Below are 19,340 nucleotides of genomic sequence, written 5' to 3'. Positions count from 1 at the left end.
CTTTGAACAAACTTCCAGCAGACGTGGTTGGTAAATCCACAGTAACTGAATTTAAACATGCCTGGGATAAACATATATCCATTGTAAGATAAAATACAGGAAATAGTATAAGGGCAGACTAGATGGACCATGAGGTCTGTTTCTGCCGTCAGTTTTCTATGTTTCTATGTTTCTATCACCCCTATGAAGAAGTCTTGAAGGGAAGGGGCTAAGAAATCCCTAGTGTTTGTAAGCAGGAGTTCTCAGAGGATTCTCCTAGGTCCATAAAGCCTTTAGCTTAGTACATGGAGTTTGGCTATATGTTCTCTGCTAGTGCAGAATCCCTGCAGAATTACAGGGAATGTGCTGAACGGCAAAAAGAAATTCAGAAGCAAATGGCATTCCACTTAATGGTACTTCATAGCATTAAAAGCTCAGCGATTTTGTTATGATCTGGTGTATGTAAAGTATTCAACAAGACAAGTAAATTTTGTGGTGACCCTGATGGCTGGGCCAAGTAGCGGACATCATTTCATACAGACAGGTTTTAAGCCAGTGGAATGAATCGTTCTTAGATAACTGTCGTAGTAACGTATCTTCTAGGAGATATATTTAATTTTTATAAGTATGAAGGTCTTTCTTGTGCTCAGATAATTGGCAAAATGATTAAACTTTCACCATGGAGCAGAGCAGAGTGTAATAGATGTTACTTAGTGGAAATGTGTGGATCCATTACGTGAATACATTCTTTATATACCAAATCAATTTTGCAGGCATAATTGAACCTCCTCAAATGAGTACTTGTGAAAGAAATAATCTAGCAATCAGTATTTAATGATTTCCCCCCACAGTAAGGTCAAACACTCAATATATCAGTGTCGTGGCCTACAGTAGTGAATGATATTGAGAACAAAAGTTATTCTACGAGACTGAGGTTTTCAGAAATAATAACAATAATAGACTTTCCAGCAGTTTGAAGGATTAAAAAAAAAAGGTAAGTATTACTCTTCTGTGACAGCTAATTGCCTCCAGTAGGGATAATCACACTAGCATTGAAATCATGATGAAGTTCAAATTCCATTAATTCAGGTGCCCATTAAAAATGTACAAAGTAAGCTAGGTTGGACTTCTTTTCATATTTACTCAGGTAGGAGATCTAATTTGGCTATGGACAAGGACAATTACATAGCAATAGCATTTAGATTTATATACCGCTTTACAGCCCTCTCTAAGCGGTTTACAGAGAGTCAGTATATTGCCCCCAAACAATTCTGATTGTGATCTCTTTTGCTAGTATTATTTACTGCTGACTCCAGGAATAGTGGATAATGTTTCAACTTGGTCACCCAACAGGAGAGAATGAAGTTTCCATCAGAAAACTAATTGTCTCTTTAGAATTTGGGGACCTATCAGTATAAGAGGCACCTTTATCCTCCATAAAAGAGGCTGGTAATTTGCTTGCGTCTGATAAAGCCCTACATGGCATTGGACCAGAATACCTTCGAAACCGTCTTCTGCCGCACGAATCCCAGCAGCCGATTAGGTCCCACAGAGTTGGCCTTCTCTGGGTCCCATCAACTAAACAATGTCATCTGGCTGGCCCCAGGGGAAGAGCCTTCTCTGTGGTGGCCCCGGCCCTCTGGAATCAACTCCCCCCAGAAATCAGAACTGCCCACATCCTCCTTGTCTTTTGTAAATTGCTTCAGACCCACTTGTGGGGGCATGGGGGAACTGAAATACCTCCCCCAGGCTTATATAGTTTTATGTATGGTATGCTTGTGTTGTATGGTATAATGATGGGTTTTTTAGATGTTTTTTAGATGTTTATTAGATTTGTTACATTGTCATATTGTTATTATTATTATTGTGAGCCACCCCAAGTCTGCAGAGAGGGGCGGCATACAAATCTAATAAATTATTATTATTATTATTATTATTATTATTATTATTATTATTAATAAATAAATAAATAAATAAATAAATAAATAAATAAATAAATAAATAGCTATCTGCTAACGATCTTTCCAGCTCTTACCTTGCAGGCTCTTTCATTGTTACTCTCTGCAAAGAATGTTTTCCAAGCCCTAAGTCTTTGCAGGGTTTTTTTTAATTGCTCCAACTTGCTCCAAATAAGTTTCTTTCCAGCCCTAATCAGGTGCTAATGATGTTTCCAGCTATTCCTAGCTTACAAGCTCTTTCATTGTTACTCTCTCCAAATAAAGTTTTTTAAAAGCTCTAACCAGGGGATAAAATAATGTGCTGAAGCTGACCAAATTAAAGACACTAGCCAGATGAATACCTGGTAAGCAGATTCTTTTCCCTATTTTCTTCCCCCAAAACTAAGGTGTGTCTTATACTCCGGTGCATCTTATACTCCGAAAAATATGGTATACTACAGCAATCCGGGACTCATTGCTCACAGTCACTCATGCCCTCATCACCTCGAGGTTCGACTACTGTAATGCTCTCTACATGGGGCTACCTTTGAAAAGTGTTCGGAAACTTCAGATCGTGCAGAATGCAGCTGCGAGAGCAGTCATGGGCTTCCCTAGGTATGCCCATGTTTCACCATCACTCCGCAGTCTGCATTGGTTGCCGATCAGTTTCCGGTCACAATTCAAAGTGTTGGTTATGACCTTTAAAGCCCTTCATGGCACTGGACCAGAATATCTCCGAGACCGCCTTCTGTCGCACGAATCCCAGCGACCGATTAGGTCCCACAGAGTGGGCCTCCTCCGGGTCCCGTCAACTAAACAATGTCGGTTGGCGGGCCCCAGGGGGAGAGCCTTCTCTGTGGCGGCACCGACTCTCTGGAACCAACTCCCCCCGGAGATCAGAACTGCCCCTACTCTTCCTGCCTTCCGTAAACTCCTCAAAACCCACCTTTGCCGTCAGGCATGGGGAAACTAAACATCTTCCCCTGGGCACGTTGAATTTATATATGGTATGCTTGTGTGTGTGTATGTTAGTATAGGGGTTTTTCTTAAATTTATAATATTTTAATTAAATTGGATTATGTATTGGATTGTCTTTTCACTTGTTGTGAGCCGCCCCGAGTTTTCGGAGAGGGGCGGCATACAAATCCAAATAATAAATAAATAATAAATAAATAAATCCATTTACTTAGTAATTCATATTTTATGTTTATGCTAATATTTCTGGAGACCCAAAATGCAAGCTTCTATGTTTCCCTGACAATAAGACCCTGTCTTGTATTTCTTTTTGAACCCTGAAATAAGCGCTTGGTCTTATTACCATGCACTCAAAAACCATTTGGGCTTATTATCAGGGGATGTTTTATTTGGTGGGAGGAGAGGGTAGTATTTTCGCAAACACTCCCACGCTCTAAACTATCAATTTTTACCCATCCAACTTATTGCTCTCTAACACTGATAACTTAAGCACATTTTTACTTTGAAGTTCCCATTAATGACTTCCCAGAGCTCCAAGGTTTATTATTATGATTAAGTATGAAGCTTAGAATTTCCTCAAAGCATCACTGCCAAGTTTCTATTTCTTGGTGAGAGAAAGATAAGTGGAGTGGGAAAGCTGTTTAAAAGCATAAAATATGTTGGAACTCAATTCTCTTTAACTTCCAAAACAAGCAACATTCACCAGAACACGATAAGATTTTTTTTTTTTAAATCTTTAATTATGACAGGCACTTGAAATGACTCCGTGATGTATGATTTTAGGCTCCAGATACAAATGAAGGCTGTTATGGAGCCCAAACTGTGCAAAAAAGAGTTTTCTACAGATTGATTGCAAGTGAGGCTATGTTCATTGAATTTGTGGTTGCACAATGCATTATGAAGATGAATTGCTGACTCCTATTTGAAAAAGATGTCCTATTGAATCGCCGTAGATTCAATAATAGACAAAGAGCATTGCAGGGTGAAAAAAGCCAAAGGTCTTACTTTATTAGCGAAGAGGCCATGAAGCCAAAATAACCAAAGGAAGCTAAAGAATCAACTTATCCTAACTTATCCTAAAACGTATACATGTATACGTGTACTCTCAACACTTCTCTTCTCTCTATATACTAATGACTGCATCTCAAACGATCCATCTGTTAAACTACTGAAGTTTGCAGATGGTACAACAGTGATCGGACTCATTCGAGACAATGATGAATCCGCATACAGATGGGAAGTTGAACAACTATCCTTGAGGTGTGACCAGAACAATCTAGAACTGAACACACTCAAAACTGTAGAAATGGTGGTAGACTTTCAGAGAAACCCTTCCACCCTTCCACCTCTCACAATACTAGACAACACAGTATCAACAGTAGAGACCTTCAAATTTCTAGGTTCTATCATATCTCAAGACCTAAAATGGTCAACTAACATCAAAAACATCATCAAAAAAGCACAACAAAGAATGTTCTTTCTGCGCCAGCTCAGGAAGCTCAAACTGTCCAAGGAGCTGCTGATACAGGCAGGATGGCGGAGGGGGCAGTGGCGCAGCTGCCACTCGTGGCGGGACAGAGCTGCTGCTTCCAGCATGGCAGGGCAAACAGAGGGAGCAGTGGCAAGCAGCAGGGTGAACAGCACCACTCACCTACCTTATTTTGTCCTATTCCTGGGTCTTTTTCATTCTGTGCATGGAAATCCTGCACACAAAGCTGACTCTTGTGCTGGGCACACATGTCCATTCCAGCACCTCCGGGACCGCCTTCTACCGCACAAATCCCAGCGGCCGATAAGGTCCCACAGAGTTGGCCTTCTCCGGGTCCCGCCGACCAAACAATGTCAATTTGGTGGCCCCCCAGGGGAAGAGCCTTCTCTGTGGTGGCCCCGGCCCTCTGAAATCAACTCCCCCCAGAGATTAGAATGGCCCCCACCCTCCTTGTCTTTCGCAAGTTACTCAAGACCCACCTATATCGCCAGGCATGGGGGAATTAAGACATCTCCCCCAGGCTTTCTTATATTTTATGTTTGGTATGTATGTGTTGTATGGTTTTTAAATTGTTGGGGGGTTTTAATGTAATTTTATTATTACATTTGTTCTATTGTTATACTGTTTTTATTATTGTTGTGAGCCACCCCAAGTCTTCGGAGAGGCGCGGCATACAAATCTAATAAATTGAATTGAACTGAAATTGAATGGTGGCCTGCCCCTGCACCCACCCTGGCCATGCCCCTAAGTTTAAGTTTAAGTTTAATCAGATTTGTATGCCGCCCCTCTCCGCAGACTCGGGGCGGCTCACAGCAATAACAATACAATGTAAAACAAATCTAATATTTAAGTTAATTTAAAAAACACCACAAATCATACATACTAGTGTACCATGCATAAATTTTATAAGCCTAGGGGGAGGGAACATGTCAATTCCCCCATGCCTGACGACAGAGGTGGGTTTTAAGGAGCTTACAAAAGGCAAGGAGGGTGGGGGCAACTCTGATATCTGGGGGGAGTTGGTTCCAAAGGGTCGGGGCCACCACAGAGAAGGCTCTTCCCCTGGGTCCCGCCAAACGACATTGTTTAGTTGACGGGACCCGGAGAAGGCCAACTCTGTGGGACCTAACTGGTCGCTGGGATTCGTGCGGCAGAAGGCGGTCCCGGAGATATTCTGGTCCGGTGCCATGAAGGGCTTTTTGGGTCATAACCAACACTTTGAATTGTGACCGGAAACTGATCAGCAACCAATGCAGACTGCGGAGTGTTGGTGTTACATGGGCATATTTAGGGAAGCCCATGATAGCTCTCGCAGCTGCATTCTGCACCATCTGAAGTTTCCGAACACTTTTCAAAGGTAGCCCCATGTAGAGAGCACTACAGTAGTCGAGCCTCGAGGTGATGAGGGCATGAGTGACTACCCTACCCTCCCAACGAGGTCAAACACAACCCGGATGCAGCCCTCAATGAAATCGAGTTTGACAGCCCCCCTCGATCCCTTTCCAGCATTGCAGTAAACCTACTTCTTCCACCATTCAACCGTGTTTAATTTCCAGCACGTAAGAAAATCCCCTTCTGAAGTTCTGAAGTCTTCTTGCTATTCACAGAGATAATACTGTAGGGCAGCACCATCATCTTTCATTTTTATTCTTCTTCTTCGGGTTTTCTTTTCGTTTCCCATCTGAATCAGATCTATAACAAAACGTTCCCGAGAAGATCCTGCTGTGCTTGTTTGATCTATTCGCAGAATAAATTCAGAGGGGGAAGAAAATCATTGACAGGGTGAGGAAATGTTCGCCGCAAAACATTTAATGGTCCTACGGTGGCCTGTAAAAATTTTAATTGGAAAAGAACAGGAACAGTCCCTGATTTCTTTCTTTTTTTACTCTTTTTTGTGTGGGGGGTTGTATCTTTAATCATATAAGTTTTCTATGTATCGAAACTTTGCATCTGAGAGATGTAACCAAAATATCCTATTTCATTTGTAAGTGTGCATATAAGAGATGAAGCAGGATGCTGTCTTTTGTTCTTTAGTGGAACTTCACTACAAATGTAAAATTGATTATAGCAATTGCATTTAGACTTATATACTTATTTACTGACCCCTCACAATCCTGAACATAAACTGTTTCAACTCCTACCCTCAAAACGTCGCTACAGAGCACTGCACACCAAGACAACTAGACACATGAACAGGTTTTTTTCCCGAAGGCCATCACTCTGCTAAACAAATAATTCCCTCAACACTGTCAAACCTTTTAGTAAGTGTGCACTTCTATTTCTACTAGTTTTTTCTCATCATTCATATCACCCATTTCCTCCCATTTAGGATTGTATAACTGTAACTTGTTGCTTGTATCCTAAGATTTTTATTAATATTCATTGTTTCTTCATTGCTTATTTGACCAAAATGACAATCATTAAGTGTTGTACCACACGATTCTTGACAAATCTATATTTTCTTTTGTGTACACTGAGAGCATATGCACCAAGACAAATTCCTTGTGTGTCCAAACTCACTGGGCTAATAAAGAATTCTATTCTATTCTATATACTGCTTCACAGGGCTTTATAAGCCTCTCTAAGCGGTTTATAAAGAGTAAGCATATTGCCCCCAACAATCTGGGTCTTCATTTTACCCATCTTGGAAGGATGGAAGGCTGAGTCAACCTTGAGCCTACTGAGATTCGATCTGCCAAACTGCTGGCACCGGTGATCAGCAGAAGTAGCTTGCAGTACTGCACTCTAACCACTGCGCCATCGAGGCTCCTGAGTGTCCTGTTGCTGGACAAAATGAAGGCAAGCCAGGAGTCACGACTAACCTTTTATTAACAGAGGAAATAGAACAGCAAAGACAACCAAGTAACTTGATGGTGTTGTACATACTCTTGATCAGTTGGAGGATGATGAAGATATTGAGGACTCAGATTCAGATAGTGTTTATGAAGTAGTGGGGGGGGCGGGGTTACAGGTAGTAGAACAGGTGGGAGGCAAGCCACAGGATGTGGCTATGAATTCAGGATCTAGCGAGGGAGAATCAGATGCACGCTGGGTTAATCCTAAATTCAGAAGGATTCAGAAATGTAGAGAGCAAAGGTCTGGAAGAAGATATTAAGGAGAGGAATGGGTTAAATATTGTAGTGAGGTATTTGGCACATCAGGGGGCTAGTGGAGAAGAAGGGTGGAGTTTCAACGTTGCTGAAAAGAAATATGGAGGGGGTTTTCGCCACGCTAAAGTAAGCCAAAGTATTTTGTATTGTATTTAGTCAGACTGCTGTTTTTTTATAGCTATGTAGTTAGGATATAAATCTTGTCTAAGTTAAGCAGGAAAAGGAATGTGAGAAATGCGGCTAGAAGAGAGATAATGGACCGATTGATGTCTGGAATGTGTTAAAGTACAAGACAGCAGAGAAATAAACGGAATTGCTTTATTCATGAAATGATGCATTTAATGAGAGTTATTTGTAATTACTAAACTTCTACCAGAAACCAGAACAGATGGCAGGCAAAAGGTTCCCTCAGCCGCGATCTGATAGCTCATTTATATGCGGCTGTCAGACATGACAGCCAATAGCGGTCCAAGGACTCCAGCAGCTGACCAATCAGGTGCATCCCAGACTGTTTTCATCGAGTCGTCAAGACACAACAGATTATTCCTCCAGCACAGGGATAGGTTCCACTTACCTTCACCAACGGTTTGCATTATGATATTTTGCGAGTGAGCACTCGCCCCATTCACATGTATGTGTTCCCTCATGCAATTTAACTTCTGCGCATGCTCAGTAGCTGGAATCAGACCAAAACACAGCTGAGGAGCTGATCAGCTGTGGTTCGGGCGAAGGAATAAAGGTCAGTTTAAACACAGGGGTGGGCGGAAGGGACCTTTTAAAAGCAGCACAACGGGAAAAACCTTCAAAACAGTACAAAAATTCACTTTAAAAATCCCCCAAAAAAGAGGGTGGCACCCACAGACCAACACCAGCCAATTCAGTTCCGTGACTTCACCAGGAACTCGCTACCAATTTGAGCGATCTGGTCAAAACTGGGAAGAACCCACTCCTGCCCCAGCATCCATATGGAAAATTATTTGGAATATCTCCACAATGAGAACAGAATAGCATAGGTTTCTTTATTGGCCAAATGTGATTGGACACACAAGAAATTTGTCTTTGGTGCAGATGCTCTCAGTGTACATAAAAGAAAATATATATTTGTCAAGAATCATGAGGTACAGCACTTAATGATTGTCATAGGGGTCAAATAAGCAATCAGGAAACAATCAATATTAATAAAAATCTTAAGGATACAAGCCACAAGTTACAGTCATAAATAGGAGGAGATGGCTGATAGGAATGATGAGGAAAAAAACTAGTAGTGCAGACTTAGTAAATAGTTTGACAGTGTTAAGGGAATTATTTGTTTAGCATAGTGATGGCATTCGCGAAAAAAACTATTCTTGTGTCTAATTGTCTGTAGCGTCAAACAGTTTGTGCCCAGGATGCGAGGGGTCAGTAAATATTTTCATGCAGTATACAGGTCCTCAATGGAAGGCAGGTTGGCAGCAATTATTTTTTCTACAGTTCTGATTATCCTCTGAAGTCTGTGTCGGTCTTGTTGGGTTGCAGCACCAAACCAGACAGTTATAGAGGTGCAGATGACAGACTCAATGGTTCCTCTGTAGAACTACCGTATTTTTCGCTCTATAAGACGCACCTGCTGATAAGACGCACCTAGATTTTAGAGGAGGAAAATAGAAAAAAAATATTGGCGGGGCTTGGCGGCGGGCGGGACGCGCGAGGGAGCGAGCGATCCGGCGTGTGATGGTGTTGGGGTGCAGAAAAACTGTTCTCGTGTCTAGTACTCTTGTTGTGCTGAGCTCTATCACTTATATATGGAAAGAAGAACAAACGTCCCACAGTCCTCCAACCCAACCAGCCGGCAGCTGAGTCGGGCTGCCCGGGAAGGCGAGCGGTGCGCGGTAGGTGCGGGGACGGGGACAGCGGGGGGAAATCGTCTGAATGCGATTCCAAGTTGGGGCTTCAGGGGGGTGCTGGAAAGGCCCCCAGGCTGGCTGCGATCTTTTAAAACAGCCGCGCCGCTTCCCAGCTGACTCCTGAAGTGCGGAAGTTCGCCTTTGGCTTTTGGCTTCAGGAGTCAGCTGGAAAGCAGCGCGGCTGTTTTAAAAGTGGTGCGGCTGTTTTAAAAGATCGCAGCTGGCCTGGGGGGCTTCCCAGCACCCCCCTGAACCCGGGTTGGGGGTTCGGGGGGATGCTGGAAATGTCGGGGGCGCACGGGCGGTTGCGCGCGCTCCCTATCTCCCTGCTAGCCTTTGCCGGCGACAGTCCCCCTGACAGTGTTCGGATCCCCCCAGCAGAAGCCAAGGACCCCCAAAGTGGGGCGGCAGGGGAGGCGACCGCCTTTCCGCTCACCAAGTGCCAGGATACCCCCCCTCTGCTCCAGCGCCTCCCCCCCTCCCTGCCTGCATCTTCGCTCCATAAGACGGGGCTGATTTTTCATCCTACTTTGGGAGGAAAAAAACTGCGTCTTATGGAGCGAAAAATACGGTATATCAGCAGCTCCTTGGGCACATTGAGCTTCCTGAGCTGGCGCAGAAGGAACATTCTTTGTTGTGCTTTTTTGATTAGGTGACCATTTTAGGTCTTGAGATATGATAGAACCTAGAAATTTGAAGGTCTCTACTGTTGATACTGTGTTTTCTAGTATTGTGAGAGGTGGAAGGGTTTCTCCTAAAGTCTACCACCATTTCTATGGTTTTGAGTGTGTTCAGTTCTAGATTGTTCTGGGACCCAGGGGAAGAGCCTTCTCTGTGGCGGCCCCAACCCTCTGGAACCAGCTCCCCCCCAGAGGTAAGAACTGCCCCCACCCTCCTTGCCTTTCGCAAACTCCTTAAAACCCACCTCTGCCGTCAGGCATGGGGGAACTGAAACATATCCCCCTTGCCCATGTTGTTCTGGTGTTAGATTGATTGTGTGTTTGTTTTTTAATATTCTGGGGTTGTTTTTTATGAATTTTTTAGCTTAACATTGTAATTGGATTGGTGGGTATTGGATTTGTTATTATGTATTGTTTTTACCTTGTTGTGAGCCGCCCCGAGTTTGCGGAGAGGGACGGCATATAAATCCAATAAATCTAATCTATAAATCTAATGAAGAGCTGTTCTTTTCCAAGAAAGTTTGACCACACTCTAAAAAGTTATGGACTACGTTTCATTGGCATTTCAGATCGCACAGAACTCCTCTGGGTCTCTGAATAAGGACAAGAGAATGAGAAAGAAGAAGATTTTTTTTTTTTAAATAAGATTCAGGTTGGAGAGAAAATTACGCTCTCAGGCCTAGACAGCGGAAGAACGTCAGGTGAGAAACCTAACAAAAAGGCCTTGCCTCGGGTCTTGCTTTCCTCCACGTCGAGCTCTGATTCACGGTAGCTTAATTGTGCTTCCTAACCCCTTTCTCGGTCCCTTCCCGTGTTAAAACCATGTATTAAAGCAAGCACCCCAGCCAAACTTTCCCCGAGGCGATATTAAACACACTCTTTTTCGGCTGAATGATTTCCTGTCAGTGAGCAGATCAGGCTCAGCAGGGGTTCGTTTGAAAGGAATTGAGCTCCCACCGTAATAAATTAAAGACGTGTGGATCAATATAATTTGGAAGCTGTAGCGAGTTTGGCAGGGGAAGGGAGACACAAACCTGTGTACGTACTTTACTTTACAAAGGTAACTAGAATCCTATTACTTAACAGAAAGCGATGGTTCCATATGTCCTTGTTTTTTTTAATGAAAAGCCCACGTTGATGCTCTTTCAAAAGGTTTCTTTTTGAATTGTTATTTAAAAACAACTTTACAAAAAAGTAAAACAGGAAGGGCCTAATAAGCCAAGCGAAATATAAATGATAGAAGATGATAGATGATTAGATGATGAAAGAAAGAAAGAAAGAAAGAAAGAAATTGTAGGTAGATAGATGGATAGTTAGAGAGAGAGAGAGAGATTACGAATGGATGGATGGATGGATGGATGGATGGATGGATGGATGGATGGATGGATGGATAGTCAGACAGATTATAGACAGACATAGATGATAGAGAGAGAGAGAGAGATTATGGATGGATGGATGGACGGATTGACATGGTGATGATTATGATATGTTTTTTTTGTTTAAGGCTGGTTTCCAAATTTCTGGTAGGCGGGACATGTCATCACATTTATTCATGCGGAGGGGGGGGTTTTCTATCTCTATCGCTTCCATGATTATTCTTTTATATACGTGTTCTGTTTTGGAAAGTAATTTAGTTTTTTCAAAGTCTATAAACCAGCCTTAAACAAAAAAACATATCATAATCATCACCATGGCAATCCTTCAACTAAATGTGATTCCACCAACCAATCAAATCATTAAAACATAGCCACCCAATCTACTTGCTACATTCAAACCAAATCTCCACCCCCACCACTATATATAAGAAACAAATGGCAGTTGCAAACAAACTATATCTACAGCAGCACGAAGCTTACAACTTCAGCCTGATGATGGTGAATGTGATTTCACCGAAACGTCGCATAGACATGCAAAATATTACACGGGGCAAAACCCGAACTCAGAACAATCTACATACATATGGATGGATGGATGGATGGATGGATGGATGGATGGATGGATGGACAGATTATAGACAGACATAGATGATAGGTAGAGATAGATAGATAGATAGATAGATAGATAGATAGATAGATAGATAGATAGATAGATAGATAGATAGATAGATAGATAGATGATAGATAGATAGATGATTGACAGACAGACAGACAGACAGACAGACAGACATAGAAATAGAAGGATAGACAGATAGACAGACAGACAGACAGACAGACAATAGATTTGGATTTTGGATTGGATTGGTGTTATTTTGAAAAGGCATGTGAAATGCTGGGGAACTGGTTATTGATTAACCTAAATGATGGACTTGGCTTATTGAAATAATTGACTTTGTTTTGAAATAAACAGATTAATTAATACCTGTGAGGTGTGTGTGGGGGGGAGACAGCATTGAAATCTGAGAGGAAAGCGCCATCTGTTGACAATTCGATAAATCACACTTAAGATAAATCACACTTCCTATAAACTGGACTTATTTAGAATAAGACTTTTCATTGCAGAATATTTAGCATTATGATTGGAGTTGGAGAAACAGCTGTGGAAATGAGTGGGGTTTTTCATGAGGTGACCTTGATGTTTCAAAGCATTCAGATTCTGATGGATGGTGTAGATGAGAAAATGAAAAATATTTTACAAAGAACTATAAATAAAGATCAAACCGCCCTTGAAATGGTGGAAGCAATTGAAAGACAAGATTTGGGGGGGGGGGGGGGGGTCAGAAAATTGAATATGAACAAGGAACAAATATAGATCAGAAAAAAATGGAGCAAATGAAGGAAATGCTTGATGAAGAAGACCAGACAAATGGCAAGCAAAAGGAATTTTTAAAAAACAGAGAAATTGGCCAAATCAACAAATAAATCAAGGACTGGAGCAAAAAAAATAAGACTGACAAATCAGCTGATTAAAAAAAGAAAGATTGAAGAAAATAAGACAGATTAAACCAGCAAATGAACAGACAGGAAGATATTGTTGATGAGGAGATTGGAGTATGGGCAGATATGTGGGGGAAGTGACAATATAAAAAAAGCATTGGGAGGAGGAGTGTGTGGATTAAATAAGAAAAGATAGAGGTGAAAATAGAGAAAAAGAAGAGGTGGGTGGGAGTTTGTATCTGTTATGTGCTCGTGTATTGTTTTGGTTGAAGCTGAAGTATTCATTAACAGGGAAAGCCATTGTAGCAGATGATTTTATGGGCTATGCTAAGGTCATGTTTAAGGCGACGAAGCTCCAAGCGAGTAGAGGAGTGGAAGATTCTTCTTGTAAAGTATCTCTGGATGCTTTCTAATGTATTTATGTCCGAAATGAGGTGTGGGTTCCACTGCAACAACTTAGATCAATCAGATTCAGACAACAACAACAACAAAATGAGGTAACTACCGTACCTTCTTCATGATCCGAGCTTTCTCCAGGAATCCGCAAACCAGCTCCTTGAGTAAGAAACAGCTTCCTAGAAAATACAAAACATAGCAAAAGTAGGACCAAAATACATATTAAACCAGTTTGTGCTGAAAGCTATGATGATAGATAGATGATAGATAGATAGATAGATAGATAGATAGATAGATAGATAGATAGATAGATAGATAGATAGATAGATAGATAGATAGATAGATAGATAGATAGATAGATAGTGTTCTGTCTGGGTGCCCCCAGACTTCAGCACCAACTGGAAAAAACAGCCAGACACGCTGGTAGAAACAAAAGCACTTTATAATTTGAAAATAAACACAGAGGAAAACCTGTTCTTCCCCACAGGCAGGCTATGAGCCTTCACAGCAGACCTCTTGCTGGCACGCCCACCTTTTCCCCTCAAGGTTTCAGTATTCAAAGTCACAAGCCAGAATTCCAAGACGCCAAAGATCACAGCCAGGTCTCACGACTCCCAAAGATAATTCTCCACAAACCAGGAAGGGTGGGTCTGCCTTTTTAGCCTTTCCGGAGAGCACCACACCCAAACCCAGCTGTTGCCCATTCAGTGCTTGAAGTACCTGGCTAATTGTCCCCTTCGTTGGGTTGCCCTTCTCTGCCGGAAATCTATTATTCCTTGTGCCTGGTCATCTAAAGAATCCAGGCTGCTTGCTGGGGAGAGCTCCCCCTCGGGCTGAGATTCCTCCTCCTCGTCTCCCTCCTGTTCCTCATCCTCCCCCCCTGAGCAGAGAGCCGGCAGAGGGTCAGCCGTTCCCTGAGGGGCCTCAGATGGAATCACAACAGATGATAGATAGATAGATAGATAGATATATCTATCTATCTGTAGGACTGTAGGTCTATCAATAATTAGATAATAGAAGCAAAAGATAGAAATTAAAAAGTTAGATAGATAGATAGATAGATAGATAGATAGATAGATAGATAGATAGATAGATAGATAGATAAAAATGGATAAGAATTAAAGCATTAATGAGGGCAAGAGACGATGGTTAAAAAGGGTTGCTTTATAAATATTAAGGCAGCGTGTGTGTAAGTTGGATAAGTAGAAATAATTTAAATTGGGGAAATTTATTTTTTTTATAGAATAAAGAATTAAAAAATGAAAGATGATTGTATGTATTTAAAAACAGTCAGGCAACAGAATCAAAAGATAAACATGTAAAAAATTAAGAGAATAATTAGTTTAATAATAAAAAATTATTATTGTTGTTGTTGTTGTTGTTACTGTTACTGTTATTGTTACATTATTAATAATAGATTTGTTACATCATTCAAACTTTAAATAGATTAGAAATTAAAAGAGGACTGTAGGTCTATCAATAATTAGATAATAGAAGCAAAAGATAGAAATTAAAAAGTTATTAATCAAATAATGAAAAATTATTAAGCTGAAGAATAATTATTATCCTTATGTTACTATGATTATTATTATGTAGATATTAAGTTTGTTTTCTTCTAATGTAATTTCAAAAAAATGTATGGTTATATCTGAAATAGAGAATATTTGGAAAATACACTGTATTCTGTAAGGAATTGGAAATATATTCATAACAATGAAAAGAAAATGATGGAAGGAAAGAGAGGTGGACAGAAGAAGAGAGAGAGGAAAGTAGAGTGGAGTGGGGTGGAAGAAACGAGAGGAGGGGAGAATGGTTGGAGGAAGAGAAGAAGGAAGGAGACAGAAGAAAAAAGAACTAGAGAAGAGAAAGAAGAGAGGTAAGTGGATGGGAGGAGAGGAGTGGGAGAAAGAGAAGGAGAGAAGGAGAGAGAGGAGAAAGGAGAGGGGGAGAGAAAAAATCAGAAGAGAGAGGGGAAGTAGAGAGGGGAGAGAGGGAAGGAGAGGAAAGTGGAGGGGAGGAGAGGAAAAGGAAAAAAGGAAAGAGAGAAAAGTGAAAGGGAGAAGGGAAGAGTGGAAAGGAGGAGGGAAGAGACGGAAAGAGATGGACCATCGTGGTAAAATTGGGTGGAATATGATGTATATGAGAAAGGAAAAGAGATGGGTAATGTTCTTTCTGTTTCTTATTTGATAGTTAAATAATTGACATTACAATGGAAAATAATATACATTATAATATAATGAGTGTTATCGTATATGCTATCGTATATAATATAACGGACGTTATCGTATAACATTATAATTACATTATATTTAATTATATTTAATTTAATTATAATTTAATATAATTTAATTTATATTTAATTATATTTATATAATTATAATTATATTATAAATATATATTTATATATAATTATAATTATATTATAATTATATATTTATATATAATTATAATTATATTATAATTATATATTTATATATAATTATAATTATATTATAATTATATATTTATATATAATTATAATTATATTATAATTATATATTTATATATAATTATAATTATACATTATAATTATCGTATGTTATCGTTTATATGTTACTGCATATTTGTTTATGTACATATGATTATAAAGACTATGATGATGTTGGTTCGTATGTTAAAACCTTGGATACTTAGAAAGCACACTCCTCAAGATATAAAAGAAATGTATGATATAAAACAATAAAAATATTTTTTAAAAAAATAAAATAGAGCATGAAAGAAAAAGAAAGAGATAAAAGAGAAAGCTACAGTGCAAAAGAAAAAGAAAAAAGGTAGAAGAGAAATAAAAATCTTCTATTATTTAGCATTATAGTAAATCTGGATTTGTACATTATGTATTGTGTTGTGAGCCGCCCCAAGTCTTCAGAGAGGGACGGCATACAAATCTAATAAATTATTATTATTATTATTATTATTATTATTATTATTATTATTATTATTCATTGTTTGGCCCATTAGCCCGTGGATGTCACATTGCTTGTCCCGCAGTATGATGTCACAATTAAAATGCAATATTCTTTCATTGATAAAACTGAATCCATTTTAAAGTCTTCCCCAAAAGAATGAAACTTATAGTTTATAAACACATTGTTGAATTGCTGCCCATAATGACCAATTTCACCTTGTTATATTAGCTATTTGAGGGAAAATATTACCTCTGGATATCATTTATTCTGAAATCATGACATGCCATTTTAGTGGTAAGAGCCATATACTTTTTTAAAAAAAAAAATAGAAAGCAAAATTTATTCTCTTGATGTTAAAGGGTGGTATAGGGTCTATTGTCGAGTAAGGGGTTGGCGTAGAAGACCTCCAAATTCCCTTCTAATGGTATTATTTTGCTATTCTATACTTGATTAATCCATACCTCTTTATGACTGGAGCCATTTGTACCTGAAACCCCATCCTCATTCTAGGCTGGAACCTAGAACCCAGGGCTCTCTAGCCTCTGGGTTCTAGGTTATCCTACCCTGTTCTATGGACAACTCTATTTCTTTATTTAAATTTATTAAACTTACATGCCACCCATCCGCTTATCGAGATTGGCTTGAAATGTACAGGCTGCACCCTTAGAAAGAACTCTAAAGGTTTCAGTGAGATCTCCAGCGGGAAGAAAGCTTTTCAGAAGGTGGAGGAAAATTGAGGCAGTCCTGGGGGAAATTAATAGAAAAGAAATGTGAGGCTTAGAGGAGGTTGCACATATCTCTTTCAATCAACTTTTTGCACATATTCTGACGGAGCTAAAATGTTAGCAATGCTTCCTTAGCAGCTGAGGAAATGAGGCCACAGCTCTCACATAATGATGCCTGCACTACCTTGCTTTGTTTTGATGTGAATTACGATTTCAAGCAAGGGGATTTTTTTCAAAAGGCAACTGGACTTTGTTTTAATTTGAAGACATTTCGCTTCACATCGAAGAGGTTTCTTCAGTTCTGACTCAAAGGCTCAGTTGCCTTTTGAAAAAGCACTTGTGGGATAACAGCTCACATTAGAGAAACATCTTTCAGCAGTGGCGAGGGGGATGTTTGCCCAGGTTCGCCTGGTGCACCAGTTGTGGCCCTATTTGGACGACCAGGAATCACTGCTCACAGTCACTCATGCCCTCATCACCTCGAGGCTCGACTACTGTAACGCTCTCTACATGGAGCTACCTTTGAAAAGTGTTCGGAAACTTCAGATCGTGCAGAGTGCAGCTGCGAGAGCAATCATGGACTTTCCCAAAAATGCCCAGGTAACACCAACACTCCGCAGTCTGCATTGGTTGCCGATCAGTTTCCGGTCACAATTCAAAGTGTTGGATATGACCTATAAAGCCCTTCATGGCACCAGACCAGATTATCTCAGGGACCACCTTCTACTGCACGAATCCCAGCGATCAGTTAGGTCCCACAGAGTGGGCCTTCTCTGGGTCCCGACAACTAAACAATGTCATTTGGCGGGGCCCAGGGGAAGAGCCTTCTCTGTGGCAGCCCCGGCCCTCTGGAACCAACTCCCCCCAGAGATTAGAATTGCCCCCACCCTTCTCGCTTTTTGTAAGCTCCTTAAAACCCACCTCTGCCATCAGGCATGGGGGAACTGAGATATTCTTTCCCCCTAGGCCTTTACAATTTATGCATGGTATGTTTGCTTGTATGTATGATTAGTTTTTGTTCTGTCTGGGTTCCCCCAGACCTCAAAACCAACTGGAAAAAACAGCCAGACACGCTGGTAAAAGCAAAAGTACTTTATAGCTTGAAAAATAAACACAGAGAAAAACCTGTTCTTCCCAACAGGCAGGCTAGGAGACTTTACAGCAGAGTCCTGATGTCCAGACAATACAGCAAACTTCTTGCTGGCACACCCACCACTGTAGAGCATAAGACCCCCACCTTTTTCCCCCAAGGTTTCAATAGTCAAAGTCACAAACCAGAATTCCAAGACGCCAAAGATCACAGCCAGGTCCCAGGACTCCCAAAGATAATACTCCACAAGCCAGGAAGGGTGAGTCTGCCTTTTAGCCTTTCCAGAGAGCACCACACCCAAACCCAGCTGTTGCCTCTTTAGTGCTGAAAGTACCTAGCCAATTGGTCCCTTCTTTGTGTTGCTCTTCTCTGTCGCAGATCGATTATTGCTTGTGCATTTTCCTCTAAGGAATCCAGGCTGCTTGCTGGGGAGAGCTCCCTCTCGGGGGCCTCTGGCTGTTCCCCCTCTTCCTCAGCCTGGGATTCCTCCTCCTCGTCTGCCTGCACCTCCTGTTCCTCATCCTCCCCCTCTGAGCAGGAAACCGACAGAAGATCAGCCGTTCCCTGAGGGGACTGGAAGGAATCACAACAGTTTTACAATAAGTTTTTTTTAGTTGTTTTAGTATTGGATTTACATGCTGTTTTTTATTGTTGTTGTTAGCCGCCCCAAGTCTACGGAGAGGGGCGGCAAACAAATCCAATAAATAAATAAATGAATGAATGAATGAATGAATGAATGAATGAATAAATAAATAAATAAATAAATAAACAAATAAACAAACAAACACATAAATACATAAATAAATATATACATACATACATACATACATACATACATACATACATACATACATAAATAAACAAACAAACAAACAAACAAACAAACCATGACCTGGATGACTTAAGGATCTCCACATACTTTCTGTTCTGATTCAGGCTAGACAGATAATAATTGAAACAAATTGCTTCTCAGATGCTTGATTTCAAGCAGTAACACTTCTATTTATTTATTTATTTATTTATTTCTGCTGTTTCTTAGTGCAATCAGCTTCTGTGAAGCAGCAGAAATTACTTTCGTTTCCCACCCACCCCCTGATAAGTTAGGCAATTTATCTAAATAATTGCTTCATTGGCTTCTAGGAGTCATTCTGTAATTAATAGGCTAGTCTGTGCTGGGTAAACAAGTAATAAAACAGGTCATAAATCACACGATAATAGCTTACCTGTCGTAGCTTAAGTGAAAGCATCTATGTTGGCC

General features: G+C 40.5%; 1 protein-coding gene across 8 annotated transcripts in view; it reads right to left on the bottom strand.

Annotated features, from left to right (window-relative positions):
- Positions 1–19,340, bottom strand: part of LOC139167218 (bromodomain-containing protein 2-like) — a 113,592-nt gene that overhangs the window by 24,459 nt on the left and 69,793 nt on the right. For 4 of the 8 annotated variants that reach the window (XR_011559088.1, XR_011559089.1, XR_011559090.1 and 1 more), the window contains exons 2-5: positions 18,417–18,655; positions 16,880–17,011; positions 13,437–13,501; positions 5,904–6,117 (exon numbers count right to left, since the gene is read on the bottom strand). The gene's annotated coding sequence lies outside the window, so the exon portion shown is untranslated. Of the gene's footprint in view, positions 1–5,903; positions 6,118–13,436; positions 13,502–16,879; positions 17,012–18,416; positions 18,739–19,340 lie in introns of those variants that run through there. The other 4 variants (XM_070751656.1, XM_070751655.1, XM_070751653.1 and 1 more) reach the window with 4 other exon arrangements.

The sequence above is a fragment of the Erythrolamprus reginae genome, chromosome 4 (assembly GCF_031021105.1).
Source record: "Erythrolamprus reginae isolate rEryReg1 chromosome 4, rEryReg1.hap1, whole genome shotgun sequence".
NCBI lineage: Eukaryota > Metazoa > Chordata > Lepidosauria > Squamata > Dipsadidae > Erythrolamprus > Erythrolamprus reginae.
This window is presented reverse-complemented; position numbering and strand designations above follow the sequence as displayed.